The 6,000-nt window shown below is 38.9% G+C and overlaps 1 protein-coding gene across 1 annotated transcript in view; it reads left to right on the top strand.

Annotated features, from left to right (window-relative positions):
• The first annotated feature begins 4,320 nt into the window (after positions 1 to 4,320).
• The window catches only part of TECTB (tectorin beta), a 36,007-nt gene continuing 34,327 nt past the window's right edge, over positions 4,321 to 6,000 (top strand). The window contains exon 1 of the mRNA XM_042459839.1: positions 4,321 to 4,389. The gene's annotated coding sequence lies outside the window, so the exon portion shown is untranslated. The remainder of the gene's footprint in view (positions 4,390 to 6,000) is intronic.

Genomic DNA, 6,000 nt, shown 5'->3' with positions numbered 1-6,000 from the left:
AAATGCTCCGGTTCCTATCCCGATTCAAGGGAAAAATGTAGGTCCGACCCTAGTACTTTTTTAACACGTGTTAAATGACGGAAACACAATTCAAAATTTTAAACCGCTCCACGATTCGATTTGTAGTGGGGACGATTGTGGGTTGCTCTAGAACAGTTCTAGATTTAAATTGGTTCCTAGTAGGAACACCACTCCTAGGATTCGATTCAGAACGCGGGGTTTCGCCTAGTGAGAACACCCTCATTGTCATCTTGTCTTCCAGGGAGAGTTTGTTTGTTTGTTTAATTTGTATGCCACCTTTCTCCCAGGGAGTTCAGATCTGATCTGTTCAAGGATCCATTTGTTTGTCTTTTTGTCTGTCCACTGCATCATCAGTAATCTTCTCCATTACCAATCTCAAATGAGTTGATTTTCTTCCTATTTGCTTTCTTCATGGTCCAGCTCTCACATCCGTACATAGTGATGGGGAATACAGTGGCCAGCATAACTCTAACTTTAGCCCACCAGAGTTGGCAATACTGGACTAATATAAAGCAGCTTCCTATGTTTCAACCTAAGAACAGAATTGGAAAAATGGCAAGAAATTATACCAGCCATCTATTATTTTTCTCATTTAATATCATATGTATCACTCCACTGTACCCTTTAATTTAATGTGTGTTGGATCAGTTGGAGCAATAGTTGGAATTAAAAGCAAAAGTGACACACAGTCAAACCTAATAGCACATTATGTGTTTTCATATATGTGGACTGAATGCCTACACTGTTGCACAAGACACCATCAATACATTCTACATCCCATAAGAGATTTATTTTCCACTTCCTGTGATGAAACTGCAAGAATATTTTCATCTCCATTAGTAATGCTCTTTCTCTCATATGCATCATGATTATTATATGAGTTGCAGTAATATTTGTCCCTGATCATACTGTTGATGTCCTACCTGAGTAGACAGGGAATGTTTACAGAAGCAGGATGCGATAAATATTTTAATTATAATTCTCTTGCAATCTTACAGTCCTTTAATTGTTACACTCTCAAAGATAATAGTGAGATTAACATATATGTTCAGATTTTCTCTCCAGTTGTTCTTTTAACTTACCGTATATACTCGATTATAAGTCAATCTCATGTATAAACTGAGGGTGAGTTTTAGGGCCCAAATTATCTATTTTATATGACCCGTAGATAAATCGAGGGTAAAACATAGGGGCATATAACAAAGGATGTAAAGGAGGAAACAAAGGGAAATGATGCCACAGAATTTCCAAAATACCAGTTGGCAAAACTGTTTATGCTCACACTAAAGGCTTGATGGATGAGACAACAGAAAGGGGTCAGTGCTTCCATGACATTTTGCACTCTTGGATTTTACCTGGGGATGGTTCCTTTCTTTTATAAGAGTTAAAGTGTAGTACTTTATACTGACCCGTGGATAAATCGACTTAGATTTTTTGGGGTTAATTTTTTGACTAAAATTTCTAGGCTTATACATGAGTATATACTTTAGTCCGACACAACCAGAATCTCATTAATTGTAAATGCACTTTTGTTGATAACCTAAAACTACAATAATGTGATAGTTCTCTTCACAATTTACCAGATTAAGTGTGAGGAAGATGGAAATTTCCACTGTAAATCCTCCCCCACTTTCAGCCAACAGTCTCCTCATGATTATGGAGAAAATATAAGACAGAACTACACTATAGCCACATTGACCTGAATATGGTTAGTAAAATCCATGTGATCAAGAATTTCTGATAAGGTGGGGTTTCAAAGCCCAAGAGAATAGAGATAGGACTTCCACATAGATTTTGTCTGATTCAGCCAAACAAAAGCATGAGACTCGTGGAATGTGATGGGAAGGCCCTTCTTACCATAAGATGAGATCCATGAGGTACACGGAATGGAAGAAAATCATATTCTCTGAGATTTTAGGTTCAAAAGCTCAGACCTAGGAGTGGTCTCTGGTGATGTCACAGGAGGCAGGCTCCCTTCATATCATTAAGCATGAGCCATTGTTTCTCAAATCTTGTCATTCAAATAAAAATCCCCGCAAAGTCTGACAAAATATTTCTCAGATTTCAAATTAAGTTTTCCAGGTTCTACACTGTATAGGAAAGATACTCAGATGTTTCACAGTATTTTTAAAAATACTATTGCGGGCTCTGCTTTTACAGGTACTGCTTTGCAGAATACATAGGAGTCATAGTCCAGATGAATAACAATTTCCAAACCATACTCAGAGAGAAAAAAACTTTCCATAGTTTGTTTTTAACAATTTCCAAGTACTGATTTTAACGTATGGGATTTGTAGTTCAACTAAAGAAAATTTTCCAAGCTCTAATTTGTACAGGAAAATCCCACAATTTATTCAGCTCAATTTTTAACAAATTTATAAGCACTTGTCTGAACACATGGAACTGTAGTTCAACCAAATATTTTTTTCTAAGCAAAACAGTTTCAAAAACCCTGCTGTTAATATTTCTTATTTATTTGTTTGTTTAGTTTGAATCCTACCTTTCCCCTGCCATGAATACAAAATAAAGACATGTTAAAACAAAGTACAGCTACAAAAAATCTAATAATAATAATAATAATAATAATAATATTTTTAAAAACAAATAAGTGACCCTATTGAAAGACTAAAACAGAAGAGTTTAGAACACATTTAAAACATAATTAAAAAACATAAAAGTACAGCACATCCCACTAGAAGACCCTTGTACCATAACCAGTTAATAGCCAAAGGCCGGCCTTAATGAAAATGCCTTTGCCTGCTAATGGCAAGGGAACAGAAATCAAAAGGGAGTCAAAATAGGACCGGTATACACCGGCAGGAAGTGTCGTGCTGGCACCGATTCTAGGGTTCGGGAGAGTGCAGCAACCACATGCTCCTGAACCCTAGCACATCAGAGTGGTGCCATCTTTACGCAGTGCCCTCCACACGGCATGCACGTCGATGATATGGTGCATGCACCACGTCCAAACGGGGCAGCATACGTGTGATAACTAGTTTTACAAGGTCTTTAATTTTCTCTGTCAAAAGAGTGATGGTGCCTCATAAAACTACAAATCCCATAATTCTGTAAGGTGGAGCCATGGCATTATTTCTACAATGTAGAAGCACCCTTAGATAGCCTGGCCCCAATACAGATTTTTATTGGTCATCACCAGATCATAATAAAATTACTAATAAGCTCCACATATTTGTGGAAGGAAAAAAGAAATATGATGATGATAATGATGAGAATAATGGTTGTTGGTGACGGAATGAGAAACAGACCAAAAGGGCGAGAATATTTATACATGTCTACTAAGAAGATGTTCAGCTGAGTATAACTGGGCTTACAACTTTAAAATGATGAAAATCTAATTTATTTGCATCATGGAGTCAAACTTTCTTGGGATGAATAAAGGAAAAAATTGGAGAGACAGAGAGGGAGGGAAGGAGAAAGATGGTGATGAGAAGTGGTACTAGAAGGAGAAACAGGATGAGAAAAAAGAGATGGTTGGGGAAGGACAGGCATAGCAAGAAGTTCAGAGGAGAGACAAGATGAGAGGAAGAAGGATGGGAAGGAGAAGATGATGAATACTTCTGATGTGGAAGAAAAAGAGAGCGAAGGGAAGACATTTAGCCAGGAGTGGGCAGGAGAGCAGAAAAGCAGAAAGAAGATGGGGGATAAGGAGAAGGCTTTTAGTCAGGAGTTTGCAGAGAGAAAAGAAAGAAGAAAGAGAGGAACTAGGAAATGAGAGAGAAGATAAATGTGGGTAGAGGTTATTAGAAAGGGTAGTTTGAGAATGGGGATGATGGGACACTGACAAAGAAGGGGGTGAAGAGGAAATTTTCAGGGAGGTAGAAAGGAGAAAGAGGACAAGAAAAGGGGAGAAGGATACAAGTGAAATTAAGAATGAAAAGAAAACACAAGTGCCTAAGCAGAGTCAAAGAAGAGAGATTTTCATACCATGCTTTTTGTTAACTGGCCAACGAAGTTATTATCCTCACAACAAGAAAGGAAATTATACAATGGTGTTCATTAGTTAGAAGGAAGAAAAAGAACAAACAAAATTAATGAAAGGATTCCCTTTTTTATGGGAAAAGTGCCAAATAAGCAGAACAAAAATGACTTTATTTCTGATTGTCTCTGACAGGCGTGATATGTGATTTGACCAAATAGGCAAACACATAACAATCTTATCAGGTCTGAAACAACAAGAGACTGTCCTATTATGGATGTTATCAGTGAAGTGAAAACTGTAAACTTTTAAACAGTGGAGCCAGTCTCAAGAAACGTAGGTCTAAAGAAGTGGCGCAGTGGAAATTGTATGGGCAGGGGAAACTAGATGTTTCTAGTCTAATCATTACCCTCCTTGGAAGGAGTACAAAGGTCAGTGTTTAAACTTTGTAAGAATGCTGGCATAAAATTAAAATCTTTTGATGCAGATGCAAGCGCTCTCTCTGTGTGTCTCTCTCTCAGACACACACACACACACTCCAGTGCACTGCACAGCTATAATATTTACAGTTTCTGCAGGTACTTTAAAGAGGAGCTGGTTTTCTTCTTATTGTATGTTGGTGTCAACTTTACTTACTGTGTAAATCATAAACTAAAGCAAAGTTTAAGTTATGATGCTACTTTGAAAATGAAATTAAGATTCACTTACTCTTTGCAACTTCTGGAAGTTACTGTCTCATCTGGTGATCCCCCCCAGCCTAGTGTTCTGGAGCATGGCTTTTGTGCGACTTCTGGACTCTTAGGACGCATGCATCATTGAAACACCATACCTCCACTGTGACTCGAAGCAGCTTTGTTTTGGCTGTCTGTAACAGGCCTAAGATAATTCCCAGTCTGTTGACGCTCCCTTTTATGTATCGGTGGTGTGGGAGGACTTGAAGCAGAAATATACTGAACAAGTGAAACCTTGCAACATAATGATTTAAATCTTATTGCTGGCCCTGGCTACAGCAGACCCAATGAATCACTGGGGTTCACCTAGGATTTCCCTCATCATTTGATAATTGATTGAATGGATCTGTTCCTATGGGACTTACCCATAGGCTACCAGCCAATGCTGAAATGTGGGGTGATTCTGTTCAAGGTAATTTTCCATTTTATTTCCCCCCGTGCCACAGATTCATTTTGTGTGTTTGTCCCTTGCTTCAAGTCAGAGAGCATTTCTCCAATAGTCAATGAGCATGCTCAGTCCTCACTGAACTAGGTTTGGGCGTTCTTTTCCATTTTGCATTTCATCTGGACAAAAATTAAAGACATATATTATTAAAATCTTGGATTTTTCAAGGGTTTCAATTGATATTGAAGCTCTCAGATAAAGGCGGATCTTGACGCTGGTCTTTCATCAGAATCTATGGTAGAGGTATCCAGTGACTCTGGAAACAAGGTTATTCTGGATCATTTTGAGTTTGTAAATACTGAGGATATGGATAAGCTCCTTGTGAGTGTGAAAAAGACGACATGCCCTCTCGATCCCTGCCCTTCCTGGTTGACCATTCAGGGAGGAGATGCTATAAAAACTTCATTACATTGTATAGTTAATGCATCTCTTCGGGAGAGATATTTCCATCGGCCTTAAAACAGGCAATAGTGAAACCACTTCTACAGAAACCCTCCCTTGATCCCCTGCAGCTGTGTAATTATAGACTGGTTTCTTTATTACCATTCTTGGGCAAGGTGATCAAAAGGACAGTCGCCTCTCAACTCCAAGCCGTCTTGGATGAAACTGATTATCTAGACCCATTTCAAACTTGCTTTAGAGCAGGATACGTAGTTGAAACTGCCATGGTCGCCTTAGTCGATGATCTTCGTCTGGGCATCGACAGGGGAAGTGTGACCCTGATGGTACTCTTGGACAGTTCAGCGGCTTTCGATACCATCAACCATGATATCCTTCTGGAACGCCTGGGAGAGTTGAGTATCAGGGGCACTGCGCTCCAGTGGCTCCGCTCCTACCTCTCAGGAAGATTCCAGATGGTGAGGCTC

This window comes from Sceloporus undulatus, chromosome 3 (assembly GCF_019175285.1).
Source record: "Sceloporus undulatus isolate JIND9_A2432 ecotype Alabama chromosome 3, SceUnd_v1.1, whole genome shotgun sequence".
In the NCBI taxonomy this organism is placed as follows: domain Eukaryota; kingdom Metazoa; phylum Chordata; class Lepidosauria; order Squamata; family Phrynosomatidae; genus Sceloporus; species Sceloporus undulatus.
This window is presented reverse-complemented; position numbering and strand designations above follow the sequence as displayed.